The sequence below is a fragment of the Leopardus geoffroyi genome, chromosome C2 (genome assembly GCF_018350155.1).
Source record: "Leopardus geoffroyi isolate Oge1 chromosome C2, O.geoffroyi_Oge1_pat1.0, whole genome shotgun sequence".
Lineage (NCBI taxonomy): Eukaryota > Metazoa > Chordata > Mammalia > Carnivora > Felidae > Leopardus > Leopardus geoffroyi.
Genome location: NC_059333.1, coordinates 908,445 through 934,041, shown reverse-complemented (window position 1 = coordinate 934,041; position 25,597 = coordinate 908,445). Strand labels below are relative to the sequence as shown.

Sequence of the window (25,597 nt, the reverse complement as noted above, 5' to 3'; positions counted from 1 at the left end):
ATACGTAGACAAAGGGACACTCCTCTTCAGGTTTGCTGGAGGAAGATGCTTCCAGAATAGACTTTCAGAAGCAAAGTCATGATGGTATTTGATTTGAGGATGTTCTGCAGGAGAAAAGCTTTTTACCTTTCTGAGATAAAATATTTAAAATTTGTATTTTAAGTAGCTTGCCAGGCCACGTGGGCGCGTGGCTAAGCTCACAGAAGTGTGGATTATGAGTTACTCTACTGTTAGAGGTAAAAACGCCAGTTGTACCCAGGGTGACAAGAGAAGCTTTTCCCTTCGTGAAAGTAGTTCTTCGGCGTAGGATGATACCCATTTCCTCTCACCCGCAGCCTTCGAACAACTGTCACGTAATATTTCTAAAAAGCTCTCTCTTATCCATTTTGCAGTCTTGAAGAAAGAGAAAGTTTTCTGCTTTTTCATTAAGATAGGGCAGAAGTTTTCAAAAGTTTTTTAAGAATTTTTTTAACATTTGTTTATTTTTGAGAGGGAGAGAGAGAGAGAAAGAGAGAGAGAGAGAGAGACAGAGCACAAGCAGGGAAGGAGCAGAGAGAGGAGGAGACACAGAATCTGAAGCAGGCCCCAGGCTCCGAGCTGTCAACACAGAGCCCAATGCAGGGCTTAAACCCACGAACCGTGAGATCATGACCAGACCCAAAGTCGGGCGCTTAACCATCTGAGCCACCCAGGCGCCCCTCCAAAGTTCTTACTATCTGTGATTATCAATGCTTCCTTTATGCCTGGGGAAAGCCCCATGCACATCGGTACCCTGTTTAACAGCCTCGTTTTTCCTGTCCTGCTGGTGTGCCTTCCCATGATGAGGGGTCGTGCGCGCATGGTCATCTTGGGTGGGAGCCAGACTAAGAGGCATGAGGGTGACGAGCGTGTATGTCGCGTTAATGAAATTATGAAATCATACCTCCCCTCCCCAGTTTATCGCCTTCAGGAAAAAATGAGAACTATCTCTAGAAATAAAACCAACATTCTGACTAGTGTTATGGGATGTTTATTTTCCCTTACTTATCAGAGGGGGAGATGATTGTTTTTCCAGAAATAACGTAAATATAACAACGCAGAGGCGACAAGGCTGTGTGTGCCCCTTTGTACTTCTCAGAAGAGCGTCCTAACGCAAAGCGATAAGGTGTGGCGCTCCAAATCCGTCCACGCGGTCCCGCACTGGACATGCCCTTCTCTCTCCCGCCCACCTGGGAGGAGAACATACAGTGGGCAAGGGGACGTCTGCCCAGCACACTCGGCGCCTTGGCCTTGATTCATGTGGGGACGGCAAGGGCCGCGCTGGCGTTGGGCCTGGCTGGCCTGCAGTGCTTGGTCTGCCCGGGACACGTCCCGTGTCTGTGAGGGCCCGGCTCCGCCTAGGGAGGCAGAAATCCACCCGTCGAGCACAGAAGCCTCAGGGAAGATTTGGAGTCCCGCGTGCCCCACAGCTAGAGGCTGTGGAAAGACATCTCCATTCTGGCTGAGGTGGGGGCTTCGGAGGTCAGGGCACTGAGGACCAGCAGGCCTCCAGAGCGGTCCGTGGGCAGAGCCCGTGTGTGTGTGTGTGGCGTGCCTGCGGAGGGGAAGCCCTGGGTTTCCTTCTCTCAGAGCGTCGGCTGCGTTATTTTAATGAATAGTGCAGTGCAGTCAGTGGTTGTCGGAGAAGGTCCTGGACCGTCATCACCTTCACCTAAGAACTCTCTGGAGACTCAGGTTCTTAGCCACGCCTTGCCCTGGCCATCTGTCCAGACCCCAGGTGAGCCCAGGCTGCGATTTACCAAACCTTCCAGCAATGCAGACATCCATGTGGGTGTGAGAGCCACTGGTACCAACCGCACGGGAGTGAATGTGTGGACAGTGGTCACGTGGCACGACCGGTACAGTGAGCGACCCGTGGCCGCAGCCAGATCGGAGGGTGAGAGTGTCCTCGCCGAGCGCCTGTGCTCCAGAGCTCAGGGGTCTCCTGATCTGTCAAGTCAGACAGGAGCCAGACCCGCCTGTGGGGAGCCCCTCGGTGTAGCTTCCTGTCCTGTGTGGCGTGCAACCCTGGTGTGCAGGTCAGTACTGTGCTGAGGTCTCACGGGGTCTGTTCTGTCCGTGCCTCTGCCATGCGGCAAGACCCCACTGCCAAGCAGAGGCCTCGCGACCTCAGCACACCCTCGCCTGCTGGCTGGCCAGGAGACCCCGGGAGCCGCCGTCATGGCCAGCTTCTCCGGGGGTGTGGCCCGAGGCGGGGGATGAGCTCCAGAGACACTGAGGATGGCCAGCTCGTGAGCCGGCCGTGCACATCCACCCCCCCCCCCACCTGGGGCCCCTCCCCTGAGCAGGCAGCCCCCCTACCAAAGTGTGGAGGCGAAGGGGCCTCATTAAAAACATCCAAAAGAACCCACAAGTGGAAACGGGAAACCCGTCTGTATGAAAACATACTCCCGGGTGCAGGTAGTGAGCCTGTCAGACACGAACAGGTGGGCGGGGACACAGCTGGAGGGAGGGGGCTCGTTCTGTTCTGCTTTCATGAAAGTGGCATTTGAATCAATGGATGGATGGACTGTTCAATAAATCGCGTTGGGTTAGGTTTTTATTCTAAAAACACACCACTTTTGGACTTGACACCGACACCAGTGTGTTTGAGAGGGCCTAAGAAGCTAAAGGGAACAAAACCATGAAGGTCGAGTTTTTTAAAGTCTCTTTCAGGCCGGGCACCTTCGGCAAAACACACGTCCCACCGCCGCAAGCGGAGGGGGGAGCGCTCACGTGGCACCTGCACATGCCTGGCCTGCGGGGGGACAGGAGCAGCCCGGTAGAAAGCCACAGATGTGACACGGACCACTCGGGAGGGGGGCCGCAGCCGCGGAGAGATACCTGTGTGCTTCTGAAGAAACACAGCCCGGGAGCACGGCGAGCGTCCGCGATGACGGGCAGGGCAGCCCGCAGGAGGGTGGTGTGCCGGCGTCTATGCAGACAGACGACACCTTCCTCCGGGAGTCTGTCACCGCAGACGTGTGTGCGGTGTTTGCAAGGGAGGAAAGGGCCCTGGGCGCCCGTGGCCAGGACGGTGGGCACTGCGGAGACATGAAAGGGAGGCGTCATCCCATGTGGAGGCCTGTCGGGTGCCGGGCGAGGTCTGAGGCAGCCCCGTGCACACCCCCAAGCAGGGCCCGTGTCCCTGCACCGACTTGTCCCTCAGCCCCAAACCGGAGAAGGGCCAGCACGAGTGCCCACGTTGGCCCCTGGCGTCCTGGGGAGGACCCGACTGTGGCTTTCAACAGTGCAGACGGATCTTGGGGATGTTGTTGTGTGTGAGCAAAGCCGCCCACAGAGCGTGGGGTCCCTGTGGGCTCGAAGAACAGTGAAGGCGCCGTGTGGACGGCAGCCAGTGGTGCCGGGTGGGCTGGTGAGGGCTGCAGGACGCGGCCAGAGGCGCCTCTCCTCAGGTCTGGAATGTTCCATGCTGTGAAGTGGTGGTCACGTGGGTAGGTGTGTGTGTGAAAAGCAACGCGTGCACTTACGATTGGTGCATTTTCATAACTGTGAGTTACACCTGCATTTAAAAATCAGTCACAGAGCACACATGGTGTGACATTTATGCAAAACAGAAGGTAGTGTGTGTCTGGAAATGCTAAGGAAAGGGTCCTTCGGTGGGCAGGGCGTTCAGGGTCACTCTGTCCCCTCTGTCTGCTTGTGTCAGAGCCCGAGGGGCCCTGCTCTATCACACCCACTCACACCCCGGCCCACCAGCTCTGCTGGCATTTGTTGCCTCTTGATTTCGTCCTTTTTACTGGTTCTGAAAAGGATGCTGCTGCTGTTACAGTCAAATCTTTGAGAAGTCAGTGGCCCAGGTGACCAGGAGACGTGTATCTGTGACTTTCTGAGCCCCTGCCTCAGGCCGGGTTGGAGGAGGGAGGGGGCGGGGCCGGGGGACACTCCCGCTGACCCGTCCCCTGGCTGTGTCCCCGGCACCTGCCTCCGGAACAGCCACCTGGCTGGGTTCCAGACGCACGATGAAGCAACCGCCTGGTGTCTGGGCATCGCCAGAGCCCCCCGTCCCCTTTCTGCGACCCCTGTGTGTGCAAAGACCCGGCCCACGATGGGACGCCTTGGCTGAGCCAGGAGGAAGCCTGGAGCAGCGTGTCCTCACTTGAGCCTGGGCTTCTGCCTCAGTTGTGTCCTGCCAGGAGACCCACGGGTGCCGGGTCAGCTCTGGCAGCTTACTGGGAACCTCTCCATTAAATGTCAGGCTCTGCTAGAGTCCCTGGAGAACAAAGCTCACGTGACACAGACTTGGCTCCCTCGGCAGCCCACTCTGGTTGCTCTGTTGGGTCTACCTGTGCTGTGTCTGTGCACGGAGCTATAAATCCAGCTTTGTGTTTGGGCAGGTGGGACCACCAAGGTGAGAGACCGCACGTGACCGTGTCTTTCTCTGACACGCCCTGAAATGAAAGCTGGGGTGCTTGGGGGGCTTCGTTGGTTGAGCATCTGACTCTTGACTTCAGCTCAGGCCATGATCTCACTGTTCCTGAGTTCGAGCCCCGTGTCAGGCTCTGTGCTGACAGCACAGAGCCTGCTTGGGATTCTGTCTCCCCCTCTCTCTGCCCCTCCCCCGTGTGTGTGTGTGTGTGTGTGTGTGTGTGTGTGTGTGTGTGTGTATGCGTGCACACAGACGGCTGCAGGTTTGCGGGATTAAGGGGCCATCAGGGATTGAAATCCAGGGGATTAAGGCTCATCAGGAGCATCAGCTAGGGGGAGGGATGCCCATGGTCACTGCCTCGGGAAGCTTGTGGCCTCGCTGCCCCCACCCCCATCCTGCTGCTGAGGCTGCCCCGGCCCCTGCACACGGCCAAGACCACTCAGGTGCCCAGGGGGCATTTTCAGCTCCTCCACCCACAGGGGGAGTCTGGCAGAGGGAGGGGACCACCCCAGGGGCAGCCCTCTATAGGCCCCTGCAGCGTGGGACACGTTTACAAGTGCAGACCCCTCAGCACAGCGAGGGGTTCGTGGGGGCAGGCCTACCACTGGCACCACCTTGCTGTCCCCTGATCCATCCCACTCCTCCCTTGGGCTCCCAGGACACTCGGCAGGCCGCCTCCGTGGGCAGGCAGCTCCCCCAGCAGGGGACGCGGGAGGGGGCTCCGGCGGCCAGACCACAGTGTGAGCCTGTGTGCCCCCCAGAGCCTGTCCCCAGCCGCCTGTGCCCTGAATCTGCAGCTGGACCTTTCACACGCGTCCTCGGCACCCCTGCCTCCCGGGTTCATCAAAGACGCTCTCGGGGCAGCTGTACTAGGTTCGGGTTCCAACTCACAGTCTCTGTAGGTTTTCAGTCTGGTTTTCTGTACGTTTTAGTCATCCTTTAAACTTGGATTTTCTGGTCTAAAAACTTAGTTTTCTAACTAAGTTCCCTTTTTCCCCCTGAACTTATTTTTGTTTAATTTTTAGTTCTCTGGTGCTGCCTCCTGTGTCTGTGTCGAGCTTGTCTGCTTTTAGCTCCTGTGTTGCCTGTTTTCTCTTACCTCGTTTTTATTCCTGTAGACTTTTACCACGAGTGTTGTCTTCAGCGCTTCCTCTTTTCCCCCAAGTTTCTTTCCCTTCATTTGAGAAGACTCTTAATGGTTTTAGTTGCTTTCACTTATATCTTTTTTAAAAAATTATGGTATTTTATTTTTAGCAGGTGCCCTTTCTCAGCATCATAATGATGTTATTAAAATATTAAGACATTGAAAGAGATTATCTCATTTTAGCTTATTTTTCAACATAGTTGAGAGCAATCAGTGGTTTTGCCTGTGCTGCTGGATGGATCCTCTTTTTTTTTTTTTTTTTTTAAATATTTTTATTGATTTTTGAGAGAGACAGGGCACGAGCAGGGAAGGGGCAGAGAAAGAGGGAGACACAGAGTCCAGAGCAGGGTCCAGGCTCTGAGCTGTCAGCACAGAGCCTGTTGCGGGGCTCGAATCCACTAACCGTGAGATCATGACCTGAGCCGAAGTCGGACGCTTAACCGCCTAAGCCGCCCAGGTGCCCCTGGATGGATCCTCTTAACAACTTCCATCCGTGCATCCAGGAGACCCGCCAGCATGGCCGCGGGGGGCTCGGGGCTGGCGCAGGGGAGCCGGTGCCCACCCGGGCCTCATGAACGCACTGCCTGCTTCACGGGGCAGCCACGCCAGGACCGGCTGGGCCCGGAAAAGCCGTGAGCTGGCCGGATGCTGCTGAGCCCTGCGGTGACCAGGCCCCGGGCCTCCTGCTGCACACGGCACGGTGGGCCAGGCTGCCTCTGGCTGCCGGCGCATCCCCACCCGCCCTGTGACCGTGGACACGTCGCTCGGAGCCTCTGGCCTTGTGTCCCAGCTGCGTGCCGTACCGTCGGCGATTCTGTTAGTGGTGCTGTTCCATCTCTGTGCCCGTGAGCTCTCTTATTCTGGAGGCTGAGGCGACCTAGGTCCTTTGGGGGAAGAGCGGCCAGCCCTCACCATAAGGAGGACCCTGCACCTGTGCACCCCAGGAAGACTCCTGCCGAGGAAGGGAGCCCCGGACAGCTCGAGGCAGAGCTGGTGCCCTGGACCGGGCTGGTCACCTGCCTGTCTCTCAGGGCCCCCTCAGGTAAGAAGATCCCCCTCTCCGTGGGGCCAAGGCTGCAGAGGTGGCTCTGAGCTCCCCCTCTGAGGTTTGCTCCCGTGGCCCGTACAGGTGCTTACCCCACCCTTCCTGCCAGCTCGGTCTGCCTCACCCCTGCATCCCAGGACACTGCTTTGGTGGGGGCGAGGGGTCCCTGACCCCAACCAGGATCAGAAGGATGAGGGGCGGCCGCCACCGCACCTGACCCTTCGGGGCCACTTGTGACCTGTCCTCGTGTTGGGACTCTGGGAGACAGCGATTCCCAGGACCGGCTCCCGTCCCCAGAGCCTGGGACCTGACAAAAGAGAGGATGGTCCTCACCGCACCTTTTCTTTTGTTGTTTTTATCTAACGTTCATCCCTCCCAGATTCTCGAGGTTCTTGGTACGAATTGCCACTTTCTTATAATAAAAGCGGGAATTAAGAGCTCCATGGCCTGCCTCCTCCCCAGTAAAAACCGGTCATGAAAACGCAGATTGGAGTTTCTAGGGATGAATGACCTTTACCTTCCCTGAGCTGCTGCCCCTGTCCCCGCGTCCCCTGGTCCTGGCGGCTCTGGAACTTTACTGATGGCCTTTCCGGCACCTGCTGAGAAACAGGCCTGGAGGAGGACGCCCTTGGCGTCGGGGTTGCCTGCTTCCCACTGTGAGCTGCAGGCCCCTCCCTCGACCCCCTACCGCCGACCTGCCCTGGGAAACAGAGGTGCGCCTTCCCTGCCAGGCTGTGGGGAGGGCCGTGCCCGGCCCTGAAGATGCTGGCAGTGTCGGGTGTGGTTTTAACTGTTTGTGCTGTTCCTCCGCGAATTTATTCTCTGAACAGAATTCCTGACAGTAAGTTACACACATTCCAAGAATACATCTCATTAAGGTAGTATGCGTTACCAGTCTTTGTATGTTTCTGGTTCTGTCTGTTAACATTTGATCAGAACATTAGTTAGAACCTCTGGCTGATCAGATGCGTGTGGCCGGCCCCCCGGGTGGGACCAGCTTCTACGCTTCCAGTGGGGGGTGTGAGTGTGGGGGGCGGTGGCCGAGCCCCCCGGCGGTCTCACGCTCGCCATCTCTTGGAATTAGGGTTTGAGTTGTGTTGTGTGAGTTCCTGCCGTGCCGGTGCCACACTGTGACTGCAATCTGTGCTTGGCTCGTGACCGATGACACCCATTGCCGTCTGATGTTGTGAGCCACTTGGGATGTGCCCGATTTTCCGTGAGCAATTCGGAAGTGTTTTCTGGATGGGAGCCTTGAGTGGTTAAATGAATTGCAAATATCTTCTCCCCCATCGTGGGCCCCTCTTCTCTCTCCTGTCTGTTGACAAACTGATACTGACGTGGCCCATCCTGTCAGCCTTCGTTTACCTGCTTGAGCTCTTCGTGTCTCTTAAGCCTTCTGTCCTTCTCCACACTCACACAGCTGGCGTCCTGTGTGGTCTCATTGAGGGACACAGCCCCTGGAGTTTATCTGTCGACGGGGCGTGTGTACTAGGGGGACTGTGCTCTCCTCCCTGGGAGTCCAGACTCTGCTGTGTCTCCCGTGCCCCTGCCACCCGGGCTAAATTGCTCTTTCTTGTAAATAGGACTTCTCATTTTGTTGTTTTTCTTAAGGAAAGTTGTAGCTGCTCTTGGCCTGATGAATTTTTCACATATTTCAAAACCAGCTTGTCTATAGAATTGAATCTGCAGATCGATTTGGGGAGAATTAACATCTTAAATAATGAGTGTTTGAGCCTATGGGCATGGTATATTTTCGGATTCTCAGGTTTTCTTTAATTTCTGTTAATAATATTTTATAGATTCTACATAGATGCTTCACGCACCTTTTGTTAGATGTATTCCAACTGATTTTTTTTTTTTTTTATGTTCTTGTAAATCGTATCTTTTTTTAGAAAACTCATTTCTGGGCGCCTGGGTGGCTCTGTCGGTCGAGTGTCCGATTTCAGCTTAGGTCATGATCTCGTGGTTCATGAGTTCAAGCCCCGTATCCAGCTCACCGCTGTCAGCGTGGAGCCACTTCACGTGTCCCCCTCTCTGCCCCTCCCCCGCTTGTTCTCTCTCTCTCTCTCTCTCTCTTTCACTCTCTCTTACTCACTCAGAAATAAATCAAACATTAAAAAAAGGAAAAAAATGCCCCTAGCTGCTTCAGGGCATCCCCACCCCTGTGCTGTTCCCCACACCTGGCTTCTCGTGATGTCCCAGGTGGGACATCACTACAGACACCTCAGTAATCGGGTCAGGCATCATGTTGCCATCCTTGAGAGTCTGTGGGGTCAGTAAGCGTAGCTCTGTCCCTGCTGTTGTCCGGTGGACTGAGTCACAGGACGTCAGGAAGCGGGGTCGTTCCTCGACTAGCGCCTGGAGAGTGCTGAGCCGTCAAGCCGCTCAAGAGGGGGGGTTCCATGTGTTTCTGCCATTGTCTCCAGCTGCTCCGGGCCCGATTTGCCCAGGCCCGCTTCTCCCTGCGGTCTGAGACATCTGCCAGCAGCGGGCCAGGTGACATCCCTGATCACGGCAAGGGCGGGAGGGAGGGACGTGCAGTGGAAGCGTGGGACCATTCCCCAGCCTCTCCGGCTTCACGTCTCATGGACCCTGAAGCCATAAGGAGCTGTCCTTTCTATCCACAAGAGGAACCTTTGGATCCCCGACCTTTGTGGAACGTACACCTGAGGGGTGAGGTAGGGGTTGAATGTCGATCTTCAACCTTTTGGCTGGCCGGCTGGCCCAGTCTGTCCTCTGGCTTCTTCATCACACTGAGAGGCACTCAAGGACTGCGCGCCCTCGTCCCACCCCGTGCACCGGGCAGCGGCAAGAACTGGGATCTGGTGGAATGGCCGGTTGCCGTAGGCCTCCCACTGTGGCCAGAGGGTCTGTGGGAAGAGAAGACGGGTGCTAGATGTGCAGAGAAGCCAGGGCTCTGTCAGCCGTGGCCTCGGGGGGTCAAGTTCACACACGGCTCCGTGCTGCGGGGCGGGTGGGATGTCAGAGACAGGACCAGACACGGATCTCAGGGAGTCCTGCCCTGTCCTCACGGCAAAGATGTCATTAATCTTGGAATACGCAGTTGGCAACGGGAACATTTGTACAAGATACTCTGAGGCGGGCCGTACCCCGGGTCCCGGGCACTCTCCTCGAAGGTAGGCCTGAGACGTCTCGCCATCCCTGGATGAAGCCCACACGTTGCCGAAAGAGAAAAGCTTTGCGTGATTCTAGACGTGAGGCCGACGCGCCGTGGCCGCTCGAGCGGGGAGAGAAGGCGAGCAGGCTCCCCAGCCCCATCACCTTTGTCTCTCTAGACGCCCAAGTGACGAGCCAGCAGGCCATGTAGAATGTTCACTGATGTCAGGGTTGCATAAGCCCTGGACGTCTTTCCAGTGTTAACCGGGACTGGCAAGAGAGTTGCATTCCAGAGATCTCCCCTCCCTACATGGCCTCGAGGACTAACGTGCGTTGTCTCTCGAGGAGCGGAAAGCAGCTAATAGGCTCTGTCGGTTTCTGCTGTCCTGGCCGCCTGCAGCCCAACGGGGCGCTGAGCTGTTAAACTCGATACATCGAGTCTGCGCTCGCCCCCGAGGCCCCTTCCAGACAGCTGAGGCCCTGGGTGCAGCCCCGGACCAAGCACCGCCGACCGGCCTGCCTGGCACACACCACAGCCGTGTGGCCTCAGCGGGCGGCTCACCGGCAGGACTCTGCTCCTGCTCTGGGAGCGAGGTCTCGTGTCAGAGTGAGTGGGACGCCGGCGGTGAGTGTGATTGCTGTGGTGCATTCCACAGCCGTAAAACTTCCACTTCAGGATCCAAATCCGTCTAGTCTTTAAGGAAAAAGCCTTACAAGGGGACGTTACATGCCACTTTCAAACATGAGACTCTTCCCTTCACGTCTGAAACTAACGCCGTCTTTGGTTTTCGTGTTTGGCCAGCATGAAGCTAGTCTGTCTGGTGGTCGGGAGCGTGAGCTCTGGAAGGAGTTTGTCGCTGTTCACCGTTGTGTGCCTGCTTTTCTCATAAAAATAGGTGGAAGCGGCCCCCTCCGGTTCTAGCCCCGAGCAGGGCTACGTACGTAAAAGCACTTGGACTTCGGCTCTGTTAGTGCTACTGCATCTTATTGTGACAGTATTTGTTTTACTAGAATTCTGTTGAGTTGAATATTCTTTTCAAAAAGAATGATTTGGTGGAGGTGGAGGGTCTCCTGGGTGGCTCAGTCAGTTAAGCATCTGACTCTTTTTTTTTTTTTTTTTTTTTTAATTTTTTTTTTTTTCAACGTTTATTTATTTTTAGGACAGAGAGAGACAGAGCATGAACGGGGGAGGGGCAGAGAGAGAGGGAGACACAGAATCGGAAACAGGCTCCAGGCTCTGAGCCATCAGCCCAGAGCCTGACGCGGGGCTCGAACTCACGGACCGCGAGATCGTGACCTGGCTGAAGTCGGACGCCCAACCGACTGTGCCACCCAGGCGCCCCCTTTTTTTTTTTTTTCAATGTTTATTAATTTTTGGGACAGAGAGAGACAGAGCATGAACGGGGGAGGGGCAGAGAGAGAGGGAGACACAGAATCGGAAACAGGCTCCAGGCTCTGAGCCATCAGCCCAGAGCCCGACGCGGGGCTCGAACTCACGGACTGTGAGATCATGACCTGGCTGAAGTCGGACGCTTAACCGACTGCGCCACCTAGGCGCCCCTAAGCATCTGACTCTTGATCTCAGCTCAGGTCTTGATCTTAGGGTCATGAGTTCGAGCCCCGCATTGGGCTTGTGCTGGGCATGAAGTCTACTTAAAAAAAAAATTCTTTTTAATGAAAATAAATAAAAAAGAATAATTGGAAAATTTATTATATCAGGATCTCTAGGTACTGGTTATAAACAGATTTTGTTAATTTAATCAATATGAAAGACTGAATGAAGTTTTGGTTCTGGTCAAAATGGAGTAAGCTAATACCTGCCAACTAACATTATAGTTAATGGTGCAAGACTAAAGCTTCTCCCTAAGATCATTAGCAAAACACAGGTGTTAGTTCTCACCACTGTGTTGAGCACAGTGCTACCAGTTTTAGCCAGTTTGGTACGGCAGGAAAAGGAAATGGAAGGCAGACAGATTTGGAAGGAAGAAATAAACCTGTCTTCTGTTTGCAGATGACATGATTGCCTACATCGAAAATCCCATTAAGTCTACAAGAAACTCCTAGAACCATTAAGCAAGTTCACCTGTTTATGAATGAAAAGTCAGCACACAAAAGACAATACTGCTCTCAGACCATCAGTGAGCAATCAGAAACCAAATTCAAAACCCAATACCATTTACAGGAACTCCAAAAAGTTACATACTTGCTCTATGTCTAATAAACACGCACAGGATTCATACACTAAAAGCCACAAAACATCAGTCTGAGAAATCGAGAAGACCCAGGTCACAGGCATCCACGTTCATACATTGCGATGCTCAGCGTAATAAAGATGTGATGTCTCCCAAACAGGTCTGTAGGTTTAATGCAGTTCCTGTCAGAATCCCAGCGGCAACGTTTGTAGATACAAACAAGTTGATTTTAAGATTTTCGTGAATACACAAAGGAAGTAGTTAACCCAAGAGAATTTTGAGAAAGAATAATTTGGAGTAATTTTAAGACACGGTGACCCTATCACCGTGGGTGATATCCCACGGTCATCAGGATATGGTGATGTTGGCGGGTAGTTAGGCACGTACATCAGTGAAGCCCCCCAGGGTCCCGGGGAACACCCACCTGAGTATGGACAACGGTAATAAAGCAATTTTATACAGGAAGGGTAGTCTTTTCATAAATGGTATTGAAACAATTGGATATCTATATAGAAATAACAAAACAAAACAAAAAAGCCCTTGCCTTAAACATAGCGTGTACAAAAATTAACGAAATGGATCAAGTGTCTGAATGTAAAATGTAAAACTCTATACTCTTTAGGAGAAAATATAGGAGAAAGAGGCACATCTGTAAAAGATAAAATTGAGTAATCGACCTTTGTCACAATTAAAAACGTTTGCTCTGTGAACAACCCTGTCAAAAGTGAGAAGACACATCAGAAGTGCAGAGGATCTTTGTAAGTGACAATGCAACAAAGGGCATGAATCCACGATGTACAGGGAATGCTTCAGACTCTACCGCAAGAAAGCAAGCTCTCCAGATAGAAAACGGACGAAAGATCTGAGCAGGCACTTTTCCACACAGGGTGAGTGGATGGGAAATGAGCACATGAATAGAGGGTCAAGATCGGTAGCTGTAAGAGAAAGCAGGTTGAACCACAAGGCGGTATCACTGCCGCCCGTCAAACTGGCTAAAGTAAAAACGCAACAGCCCCCAGTTCAGGCAAGGACGCGGAGCAGCTGGGCTGTCCCACTGTGGGCACGGGAAACGGTGCGGCCACTCTGGCCCACAGTATGGCAGTTTCTTATCGGGCTAAACATACACTTGACGTGTGATGCAATGATCACAATTCTGGGTGCGTATCACAGAAAAATGAAAACTTACATTCACACAGACACGTGCACAACCTTACTCCTAGCTGCTTTATCTGTAATTGACAAACACCGGAAGCAACCCAGATGTCCTTCATGGGGTGACTGGATACACAAATCGTGGAACAGCCATGCAGCAGACCGCTCGGCATCTAATCGGAGCGAGTGCAGCTGTGCGAACCCTGGCAACCTCGAGAGCATCCGCGATCTCAAAAGGTTTCGTTTGTTTGATTTGAGTCACACAAAGCTCTCGGAATGACAAAATGGTGGATTACATGACTGTGGAACAGATTAGTGGTTGCCTGGGGTTGGGGTGGGGAGGCCCTCAGGAGTCTCTTTATGGTGCGCGTGCTTTGTAAGTGGTTAGGGAAACCTGCCACGGACAGTTCCACTGTATGGAGAAAAAGGGCACATAAAAGTGTATTTTCGGGGCCCCTGAGTGGCTCAGTTGGTTAAGCATCCGACTTCAGCTCAGGGCATGATCTCGCAGTTTGTGAGTTCCAGCCCCACGTCGGGCTCTGTGCTGATAGCTCGGAGCCTGGAGCCCGCTTCTGATTGTGTGTCTCCTCTCTCTGCTCCTCCCCTGCTCACGCTCTCTCTCTCTCTCTCTCTCTCTCTCTCTCTCACACACACACACACACACACACAAAACTAAATAAACATTAAAAAAAAGCAAGAAAGAAAATTGTGTCAAGAGACCAATTAAATGTGAGAGATTTTCAGGGGTGCCTGGGTGGCTCAACTGGTTAAGCGTCCGACTCTTGACTTCAGGTCGGGTCATGATCTCACAGTTTGTGAGTTCAACCCCCACGTCGGGCTCTGCGCTGACAGTGCAGAGCGTACTTGGGATTCTCTCTTTCCCTCTGTCACTGCCCCTCCTCCCTTTCAAAATAAGCATTTTTTAAAAAGTGAGAGATTATCAGAATGTAAAAAATTAAGATCAAACTATGTGCAATCAACAAGACACCCACATGAAATATACTGTTGTAAGTTAAAAGTTAAAGGACAGAAGATGTGTCACGTGAACACTAATTAGAAGACCGCTGGAGAGGCTACGTTAGGATCGGATGAAGTAGGCTCAGGACAAGGAAAACCACCAGGGTAAAGAAAGACATGGCGTTAATATAAAATGACAAATTCACCAAGAAATATCAGTCCCAGATATATGTGTATTGAATAACAGGGCTTCAAGCATTCGAAACAAAAACTGACAGAATGGAAGGGCAGAGAGGACAAAGCCACAGTTACAGTTGGAAACAGCCTGTAGTGGTGGGACAGGCAGACAGGAAGTCACGGACGGAGAAGCAGGGACTGGTGCGGTCCACCAACTAGGTCTCAGGGACCCGGACGGGATGCCCCACCCAACGGAAGGTATACACACAGGACACTCGCAGGTGGACCATATTCTATGCGAAAATAAAATAAAAGGCTAACAAATGTCAAACAACTGAATTCTTTTTATTTTATTATTGTTTTTTGGGGGGGTGCAAGTGAGTGAGGGACAGAAAAAGAGGGAGACAGAATTCCATGAGGTGGAGGGTCAGGGCGGGGGGCGGGGGAGAGAGAGAGAGAGAAGCAGGTCACCTGGATCAGGGCTTGTGCTCATCCAAGGTGGGACTCAGACTCACAAACCATGAGATCATGACCTGAGCTGAAGTCAGATGCTTAATAAACCATCCAGGAACCCTGAAATCGTATATTTTCTGACCAGAGTGGAAATAAACCAGGTATCAGTTACCAAAGGTGACTAGAATTTTTCCAAATGCTTAAAAATCAAAACATACACCTCTAAATAATGTGCTGGTCAAAGAGGAAGTATCAAGGGAAATTGTGAAATATTTTGAACGTATGGAAATATTTGTATGTATCAGCACCTCTAGAGAAATTTGTAGCCTGAAATGCCAACACGAGAAAAGGTCTCTGGACCATAATCTAAGGCTCCACCTTCAAAAACTAGAAGAAAAGAACAACAAAAGAAAAAGGAATAGAAGGGAAGAGATAATAAAATGAGGCCGGAAACCAATGAAATTGAAAACAGAGCTTTTTCACACTGGACTAAACTGAGAGAAAGACGCAAGCAGTCACGCCTTTCAGGAGCTCAGAAGAAAGTGGGAGTTGTTAGTTTTGTTCCACGGGGTGGGAGTCAGTACTGTTTGGGTGGTGTTTCTCTGCGTCCTTCTATTGTCCTTAGCAAGACCTGTTCCTCTATGAGTGTCCCCTCCACCCTCCACTGGGCGCCGGCAGGCTGAGGGGACAGATGGGGACAGGTCCCGGGTGTCCCTCACACCCCTGCACATTCAGCCCCCCAGCAGACCCTCAGTGACCAAGTGAGTGGGCGAGGAGGTGAGGGTCTAGGAGGAGTGGAAATCGAATCTTGGATGCTTTGTGAGCATCCAAGTTTAGAAATCACTCCATTATGATGTCGAAACGTCCCGTGAGGCCGGAGACGGGCCTGGGTGCGGTGCTCATGGTATGTGTTCACCCCAACTTTGAGTAGGTGCTGATTTACTCTACCCTCCTGTGAGCCCAGAGTGGTGCTAGGAACCGAGGGTTCAGTGTTGAACGGAGAAGGTGAATGTGTCCTCTGCCTGCAGTGTGATGGGGCCAGGGCAGTGGGAGAGGACAGGGCCCAGGAGAGACGGGGGTAGGCAGAGGCCTGGCAGGGAGTGCCCTCGTGGAAGGCCTATTCGGCAGGTGCCAGAACCCAGCCCGTCCCAGCAGGAGAGGCGGTAGGGCGGTGGGGGGTGGGTTTGGCACCAGGGGCCTTGGGGGCAGCGTTGCGGGAGGGAGGGAGCCTGGGTGGGATTACGCAGGTAATGGGAAGATGCCCAGGAGTTTCAGCAAGGGGGTGACGGCCTGACCTGAGGTTCTGGAAGGTCCCCGGTGATGCGAAGCAAGACGCATCCTCCCCGTATTCCAGTGAGAGCGCCCTGGCCAAGCAGCCAGCCAGTGGCCACAGGGTGTGACTGTCGGGGGGCCACGTCCTCTGCACTCTGTGTCCAGGACCAGTGGGCTCCACCTGCCCTGGAGGGAAGCGGTGCAGAGTGCCCACGTCTCCCAGGGGCACGGGGGATGGGCCCTGCACCGCTGGGCCTTGAACTCCATCCACGCTTAGGGGAAGGGCTTTTGTTTGTGATGTTCGGGGGCACGGTCACATCGCCACCACAGACCCGGGCAGAGGGATCTCGGTCGTGAGCAGTTCTCGGAGCCACGGCTAGGCTGCGTGCTCCTGAGCTGTGCAGAATGGTGACGGCACGTGTCCTCCTCCGGCCGGGCCCCATCTCCCGGGACGGCCAAGGCCAGGCTGTTACTAGAGGTTCTCAAGGGATGCGTCTGCCGTGCCTCCTGCCCCACACGGACTGGTGTGAAAGACCCTTGTGTGCGCAAGTATGTGAGCAGATGTGTACGAGTGGACGTGTGGGGGCGAGTGAGCGTGTAGGTGAGTGTGAGTGAGTATGTGTGTGAGTGCGAGCGGGTGGTGTGAATAGGAGCGAGTGAGAGGCTTTGTGGGTGACTCTGAGTGTGGGGTGAGTGCGGTAGTGGGAGTGTTAGCGTGTGGGTAAGCGTGAGAGGGTGTGTGGGTGAGCGTGTGAGTGGGGGTGTGGCTGAATGTGTGAGTGCGAGTGGGTGGGGTGGGAGTGAGTGGGTGGGCGAATGTGTGAACTAGTGGGTGGGCGTGTAGGTTAGGTGCGTGTAGCAAGCAGGTCGGTGTGTGAGTGGATGGGTGTGTAGGTGAGGGTGTGAATGGGCGGGTGGGTGGGTGGGTTGTGAAGGAATGGGGTGTGTGCTCTGACTTAGCATCAGAGCCAGGGACTTGGTCGAAATGCTTTCCCTCAAAAGGCGCTCGTGAGTTTTTGCTTTTTTTTTTTTTTTTTAAGTAATTTCCATCTCGTCATACAGTGTCAGGATTATCTGAGGAGTATTTGTCTTCCTTACTCTCTCGCGAATTGAGAGTTGCCTGATACGATCTCAGGTCAAAACAGCTCCTTTTTTTAAATTAAATTTTGTATTTGAGGTAACTGTTAATTCACGTGCAGTTGTAAGAAATAACACAGAGGGATTCCACGCACGCTTTACTCAGTTTCCCTCGATGGTATCTTGCAAAGCTGCAGTGAGAGTATACTGCCAGGGTGTTGACGCTGATACAGAACATTGCGTCCCCGCAAGGACCCCCTTGCTGCCTTTCCACAGCCTAACGTGTCGCCCCGCTGTCCCTACCCCTCCTTAGTCCTGGAGACCCACAACCTGTTCCCCACTTCTGTCATTTCGCCATTTCAAGACCATTATATAATGGGATCACACAGTGTGTAATCTTTGGGGATTGACTACATTCGGCCTGATTCCCTGGAGGTTCATCCCGGTTGCTGAGTGATCACTAATTTGTTCTGTCTTACGGCTGAGTACTGTCGCACGCTGGGTTCATTCCCGGTTGCTGCTGCACATGTCCCACGTCCCATGACTATTGAACCAACTGCTGGTTGGAAGCGTTTCCAGTTTGGGGGAGTTCAAAAAACTAAAGCCACTGTGAACATCACGTATGGGTTTTTTTGAGGATGAAAATTTTCATTTTTCTGGAATAAATGCCCATGGGTGCAATCACCAAGTGGTCTGATAGGTGCATGTTTAGTTTTTAAGAAGCTGCCCAACCAACTGCTTTCCAGAGCGGCCGCCCCATGTTCCGGTCCCCGGGATCTGGTTTGTCTGCGCCCGTGCCCGCGTGTGCGGTGGTCACCGTTTTGTACGTGAGCCGCTCTCACGGGTGTGTGGGGGTGCCTCACGTGGTTGAAGCTGCATTTCCCCGGGGCTGACGGTCGCGGACCCCGTGTCGTGTGCTTACTTGCCATCTCTCTTTATCTTCACCTCTATATCTATAAATCTATATGTTCTCTTTGGTGAAATAACCATAGCTTTTGCCCATTTTCTAATTGGATTTAGAGTTTTTGCTATTTAGTGTGATCATTCTTAGTATATTTTAGAAACTAGTTCTTTGTCAGATATGTGGTTTGCAATATTTTCTCCCAGTCTATCTATGGCTTGCCTTTTCATCTTCTTAATATGTTTTTGTTTTGTTTTGTTTTGTTTTTTTGCAAAGCAAAGGTTTTTACTCCTGGAATGCCTGATTTATCAGTTTTTCCTTTTGAATATAATGATTTTAGTGTCAAATCCAAGAATTCTGACTTGCTCTGGATGTTTTAGAATTTTTTCTTTTTTTCCCCCAGAAATTTCGTAGCTTTACATTTTACACATAAGTCTGTGGTCCATTTGGAGTTAGTTTCTGTATAAGGTATGAAGTTTAGGTCAAAGGTTATTATTATTATTATTATTGCCTAAGGACATCTGATTGCTCCCGCACCATTTGTTGAAAAAGCTATCTTTCCCACCTTGAACTGTTACTTACTACATCTGCCAAAACTCAGTCAAGCGTAATTGTGTGAGTGTATTTCTGGGTTCTCTGGCTGTTCCGTTGATCTGTGTGTCTCTCCCTCTGCCATTACCAGTCTTGATTACAGTAGCTGAATAGTAAGTCTTTTAAAAAAATTTTTTTTACACTTACTTAGTTTTGAGAGACAGAGAGGGACAGAGCACAAGTGGGGGAGGGGCTGAGAGAGGAGGAGACACAGAATCCGAAGCAGGCTCCAGGCTCCGAGCTGTCTGCGCAGGGCCCGACGCGGGGCTCGAACTCGCGAACTTCGAGATCGTGACCTGAGCTGAAGTGAGACGCTTAACTGACTGAGCCACCCAGGTGCCCCACCAAATAGTAAGTCTTAAAATTGGGGAGACTGATTCCTTCCACTTTATTTTTTCTTTGTCCAAATTGTTTTAGCTGTTCCAGTTCCTTTGCTTTTTCATATAACTATTACAATAATCTTATCTATGTCCATGAAATTATTGCTGGAATTTTGATAAGAATTATGTTAGAACTGGGGCGCTTGGGTGGCTCAGTCGGTTGAGCGTCCGACTTTGGCTCAGGTCATGATCTCACGGTTCATGGGTTCGAACCCTGTGTCAGGTTCTGTGCTGACAGCTCAGAGCCTGAAGCCTGTTTTGGATTCCATGTCTCCGTCTCTCTCTCTCTTTCCGCCTTTCCCCTGCTCGTGCTTTGTCTCTCTCTGTCTCAAAAATAAACAAACATTAAAAAAAAAGAATTATGTTGAAACTGTATATTAACTTGGAGAGAATTGACATCCTTACTGTGAGGAATCACAGTTCATGAACATGGTACATCTCTCCATTTATTTCGATCTTTCATTTCTTTCATCAACATTTTGTACTTTTCATCATGAAGGTCCTACACATGTTTTGTTAGGTTTATACGTAAGCATTTCATGTCATCTACAAATAGGGACAATTTGGTTTTTTCCCTTCTCATCACTGTGCCTGTTATTTCCTTTTCCTGCCTTGTCATACTGGCTAGAGCTCCAGCGTTATGTTGAATCACAGTGGTGAGAGGTGACGTCCTTGCCTCGTTCCTTGTCTTCAGGGGTAAAAGTTCAGCCCTAAGTGTGATGTTAGACGTGGGCATTTGTAGGTGCTCTTTATCAAGTTAAGGAAGTTCCCTTCTATTGCTGCTTTTCCCCTGAGAGTTATTATAATGAATGAGTGTTGAATTTTGTCACATGCTTTTCTGTATGCATTGATATGATCATGCAGTATTCTTCTTTAGTCTATTGATATGATCAGTTATATTAATTGATTTTCAAACAGTAAAGCAGCCTCACATCACTAGAAGAATGGTCATAGAGTATAATTCTTATATTTTGCTGAATTCTATTTGCTAATGTTTTTAAAGGATTTTTGACCTATATTCTTGAGGGCAGTTTTTGTTTTCTCTTGTACACTTTGATTTTTGTACCAGGGTAATAGTAGTTTCATAAAATGTTCCTTTTTTTCTTCTGTTTTCTGAAGGAGATTATGTAGAATTGGTGTGAATTCTTCTTAAAACTATTGGTAGAAGGGGCGCCTGGGTGGCTCAGTCGGTTAAGCATCCGACTTCAGCTCAGGTCACGATCTCACGGTCCATGAGTTCGAGCCCCGTGTCGGGCTCTGTGCTGACAGCTCAGAGCCTGGAGCCTGTTTCAGATTCTGTGTCTCTCTGTCTCTCTGCCTGTCCCCTGTTCATGCTCTGTCTCTCTCTGTCTCAAAAATAAAATAATAAAAAACGTTAAAAAAAATTTTTTTTTAATAAATAAATAAAACTATTGGTAGAATTCTGCAGTGAAACCATCTGGGCCTGGAGATTTCTTTTTGGAGTTGTAAAACTATGAATTCAATTTCATAATACTAATGTAGGGCTATGCAAATTGTCTATTTCATATGGAATGATTTGGGGTAGTTTGTCTTTTTCCAGAAAGAGGTCAGTTTGTCTAAGTCAATTTATGTGTGTCGAGTTGTTCTTAGTATGCCTTATCCCTCTGATGTCTACCAGGCTCTTTGTGGTAGCTGCTGTTTCATTCTTTGTATTATTTTGTCTAACTTTTTTTTTCTTTGTCACTCTTTGTATAAGTCTGTCAATTTCATTGATCTTTTCAAAGAATCAGCTCTTGATTTCGTTGATTTTCTTTAATTTTTCTGTTTATAATTTCAGTGATTTCTTTCTTCCCTCCTTCTGTTTGCTTGTATCTATTTTGTTCTTCTTTCTCTAGAGTCTTTTTTTTTTTTTTTAATTTTTTTTTTCAACGTTTATTTATTTTTGGGACAGAGAGAGACAGAGCATGAACGGGGGAGGGGCAGAGAGAGAGGGAGACACAGAATCAGAAACAGGCTCCAGGCTCTGAGCCATCAGCCCAGAGCCCGACGCGGGGCTCGAACTCACGGACCGCGAGATCGTGACCTGGCTGAAGTCGGACGCTTAACCGACTGCGCCACCCAGGCGCCCCTCTAGAGTCTTAAAATTAGAGCTTAGATTATTGACTTGAGACTTTTTTTACTCTTTTCCAATGTATGTATTTTGTGCCACAAGCTTTCTTGTAGGCACTGCTTCCGTTGTGTCCCACGATTTTTGGTGTGATTATTTTTATTTCCATTCAGGTCAATGTATTTTTTTTTTTATGATCCTTGAGATTTCCTCTTTTTTCCCAAGGAGTATTTGGATGTGCGTTGTTTTAGTTCCCAGGTACTTCAAGATTTTCCTGCTATCTTTCTGTTACTGATTTCTAGTTTGAGTCAGTTGTGATCAGAGCACACACTATATGATTTTAATTATTTTCAACTTGTTGAGGTTTGTTTAATGGTGAACAGACTGTTAATGGTGAACAAACTGTTTATGGTGAACAAACACCGTGTTAGTATATTTTCTATGGGTGCTTGAAAAGAACGTGTATTCTTCTGTTGTCAGAGACGGTGTTCTATAAATGTTGACTAGGTCCTACCGATTGATGGTGCTGCGAGTTCTTCTCTATCCCTGCTGGTTTTATGCCTGGTTCTTTCCATTGTTGAGATAGAGTAGTGAAATCTTCAGCTCTAATTGTGGATATGTATATTTTTCCTTTTTGATCTATCAGTTTTTGTTTCGTATATTTTACAGCTCTGGTATTTGATTTGTACACATTTAGGATTGCTATTGCTTCCTCGTGGATTGATCCTTTTATCATTTTATAATGTCCCTGTCTCTGATAATTTTTGATGCTTTGAAGTCTATTTGTAATTGAAGTATAGTTTAGATATAATATCTTATTAGGTTCAGGTGTACATAATAGTTTTAATACTTAACTTGATGAATAGGTTTACATTTTTTTGGATTTAAGATTTCTGTATGTTACAAAATTATCCACATGATTAATCACCATGCCATTTTTACAATGTTACTGACCATACTCCCTATGCTATACTTTACATCCCCTTGGCTTATCTATTTTATAACTGGAAGAGTGTACCTCTTAATCTCCTTCCCTTAGTTTGGTTCCCCGCCTCCAGTCCTCCCCTCTCTGGTAACTGACAATTTGTTTCCTGTATGTATGAATTTATTTCTTTATTACTTTGTTTGTTTGTCTTGTTTATTAGATTCCACATATACATGAAGTCATACAGTATTTGTTTTTCTCTGACTTATTTCACTTAACGTAATACTCTCAAGGTCCACCCATATTGTCACAAATGACTAGGTTTCATTCTTTCGTATTGCTGAGTAATATCCCACGGTGTACGTATACCGCGTCTTTTTTATCCATGTATCCATCAGTGGACACTCAGCTTCCTTCCGTGTCTTGACTATTGTAAATAATGCTGCAATAAGCCTGGGGACACATATATCTCTTTGAATGGGTGTTCTTATTTTCTTCAGATACTCAGAAGTGGAATTACTGGATCACATGGTATTTCTACTTTTAGTTTTTTGAGGAAGCTGCATACCGTTTTCCACAGTGGCTGCACCAATCACGTTCCCACCAACAGTGCACGGGTTCCCTTTTCTTCACATCCTTGCCAACCCTTCTTATTATCTGGTATTAATAGAACCACCCCTGCTTTCTTTTGCTTAATGGTTACATGACACAACTTTTTCCATGATTTTTTATTTCAATCTACTTATACTGCCCTATTTGAAGTGAGTCTCTTACAGGCAGCATATGACTGAGTCGCATTTCTTAATCTACTCTGCCAGTGTCTGTTTTTTAATTGGTGTATTTAGACTATATTTCGTATAATTTGGGGGATGTTAGGGCTTAAACTTGCCATTTTATTTATTTTTTTTAAATGTTTATTTACTTGGGGCGCCTGGGTGGCGCAGTCGGTTAAGCGTCCGACTTCAGCCAGGTCACGATCTCGCGGTCCGTGAGTTCGAGCCCCGCGTCGGGCTCTGGGCTGATGGCTCAGAGCCTGGAGCCTGTTTCCGATTCTGTGTCTCCCTCTCTCTCTGCCCCTCCCCCGTTCATGCTCTGTCTCTCTCTGTCCCAAAAAAAATAAATAAACGTTGAAAAAAAAAATTTAAAAAAAAAAAAATAAAAAAAAAAAAAATAAATGTTTATTTACTTTTGAGACAGAGCAAGATAGTGCAGGGGAGGGGCAGAGAGAGAGAACATAGGATCTGAAGCAAGTTCTGCGCTGACAGCAGAGAGCCCAGTGTAGGGATTGAACTCACGAACCAGGAGCTCATAACCTGAGCCAAAGGCAGATGCTCAACCAACTGAGCCACCCAGGTGCCCCTGCCGTTTTATATTTTGTTTTCTGGTTTTTTCTCTCTGTGTTTTGTTTGTTTTCTTATTTCCTGCCTTCCTGTGGGTTTCTGAATTTCTTTTTTAATTCCATCTTGGTTTATTGATGGTGTTTTTGAGCATACCTCTTTGTGTAGCCTTTTACAGGTTGTTCCAGATACTACATTAGATCTGCAACTTATGGCAGATAAGGCACCCCAATTCTCTTTTTTTCAAGTCTATTTTCACTCTATTATTCAGATGAAAATTATTCTCGCAGTTCACTGGTTCTTTCCTTGGACCCCTTCATTCCTCTACTGTATTTTTCAGTACTGTCATTTCTATTTAGTTCTTTATATCTTCCTTTTTTTTTTTTTTTTTTTTTTTTTGGTGAGAATCTTGTTTCTCTGCTGAGACTTTATATTTTTTTCATTTGATTAAAAATATTCTTAAGGGGCGCCTGGGTGGCGCAGTCAGTTAAGCATCCGACTTCAGCCAGGTCACGATCTCGCGGTCCGTGAGTTCGAGCCCCGCGTCGGGCTCTGGGCTGATGGCTCAGAGCCTGGAGCCTGTTTCCGATTCTGTGTCTCCCTCTCTCTCTGCCCCTCCCCCGTTCATGCTCTGTCTCTCTCTGTCCCAAAAATGAATAAACGTTGAAAAAAAAAATTTTTTTTAAAAATATTCTTAATTGCTTATTGAAGCATTTTTATCATGACTGCTTTGGAATTTTGTCAGACAGTTCTAACATCTCTGTCATCTCAGTGTTGGTGTCTGCTGATCATCTTTCATTTAGCTTGAGATCTCTCTGGTTCTTGGCGTGAAACCTAGATATTTTGGATATTATGTCACGAACCTGACTACTCCTCAAACCTCCTGTTTCCCCTGGTTGCCTTCGACACTACTCTGGCAAGGAAACGGAGGGGTGCTGCCTCATTACTTACAGGAGGGCGTGGGGGTGCAAGTGCCCCTCTGTTGGGACCTGGAGATTGAGGAGCCTCCCATTACTTGTGGCGGGTGAGAGTCGTAGCTCCCCACCGGGCCTCCGCTGACACCTCCTTGGCCAGGGCACCACGGGGTAGAGCGGCCTGTTACTGCCCGGCGGGGATGAGGTCCCTGCTCCCCTGCCCCTCTGCTGATACCCAATATGGTATTAGAGAGCATCGTTCCGGCCTGGTGAGGCCCCCCACTCAGCCTCTGCTGGCATTGGTGGGGCTGCTGGAGCGGAGTCATTATTGTGTCAAGTGTTCATTCTTGCTGGGCTGTCTTTTCTGGTCCTTTTGCTGGAGGCAGTGGGCTTTGTTGATGCTTTTTTTTGGACTGTGTCCATTGGTGTTTCCAGGTTGCTGGTCTCCTCCCCCAAGTCTGAGGTCAAGATGCAAAGAGAAAGCCGGAAATTCAGCACCATGTCACTCTGTGGCCCGCCGGTGTGCTGCTGTCTCTTTCTCTCAACTTTTCGGGATCTTCCCGTGTTCGCTCTATACGTAATATCCAGAGTTTTCGTTGTCATTAGGGGAAGGTGCTGTGCTCCGTCTTCCCGGAGGCAAGATGCCTCGCCGCCCCTCTTTAAGGCATTTCTGTCAAGAGCACGGATGCTGGGGCCGGCTGTGTGGGCCCCGCCTGTCCACATGCCCCGGGCAGGTCCTTTACCTCATAGAGCGTCAGAAGTAGAGGCATCAGCAGGTGCCAACCAGCAAGGACAGGTCCAGCTAGAGGACAGAGGAGGGCTCCAGGGGCCAGCAGGCCAGAGCTCCCCCCGTGGGGGTGCCATCCCTACGGCCCGGCTCTTGTGCTGTGCACACGCAGCGTGTCCATGCAGAGGACAGTGGGCGGGCTGTGTGGCTGGGGAGCAGGCCTCCAGGGAAGGGCCCTCAGCGAGCATTCCCGGGCACCTTCCCTGTTGCTGATGCTCGCTCAGCGTCAGCACCCCGTGTACTGTCGGCATCTGCCGGCCTCCTGAGTACAGACCGCGGCCGACTTCCCAAAGCCGTCCTGGATTTAAAGGGAAATGTTAATGACTGCATCGCATGCGGACAGAATCTGTACACGGATGACTGTCACGTGTGCACATCGGGCGACCCTGGCGTGTTTGCCTCCTGCGTGTCCCCCCCCCCCCCCCCGGTCCGCTCCATCTTTGCAGACAAAGCGAGTGCTGCCAGGGAAGCTGTGAGGGGCTGCGGGCCGCGGAGCACGAGCCCCCTGGGCTGCCCGGGCCTCAGCACAGATACCAACACCTTCTGCTCTGTGTTCCCCTTGGCTAGAGACAAGTCATCACGTGACACAGAGCCTGGGGTCGGTTTAGCAATTGTGAGGACTTTCCTGTTCACCTCCCTCCTCGTGCCTCCCCTGCCAAGACGCGCTCCAGCCATGCGGGTGGGGAGCTGGGGGTCTGGC

General features: G+C 50.3%; 1 protein-coding gene across 19 annotated transcripts in view; it reads left to right on the top strand.

The window, feature by feature from the left end:
* The window catches only part of PCBP3 (poly(rC) binding protein 3), a 273,075-nt gene that overhangs the window by 208,447 nt on the left and 39,031 nt on the right, over nucleotides 1-25,597 (top strand). The window lies entirely within an intron of this gene.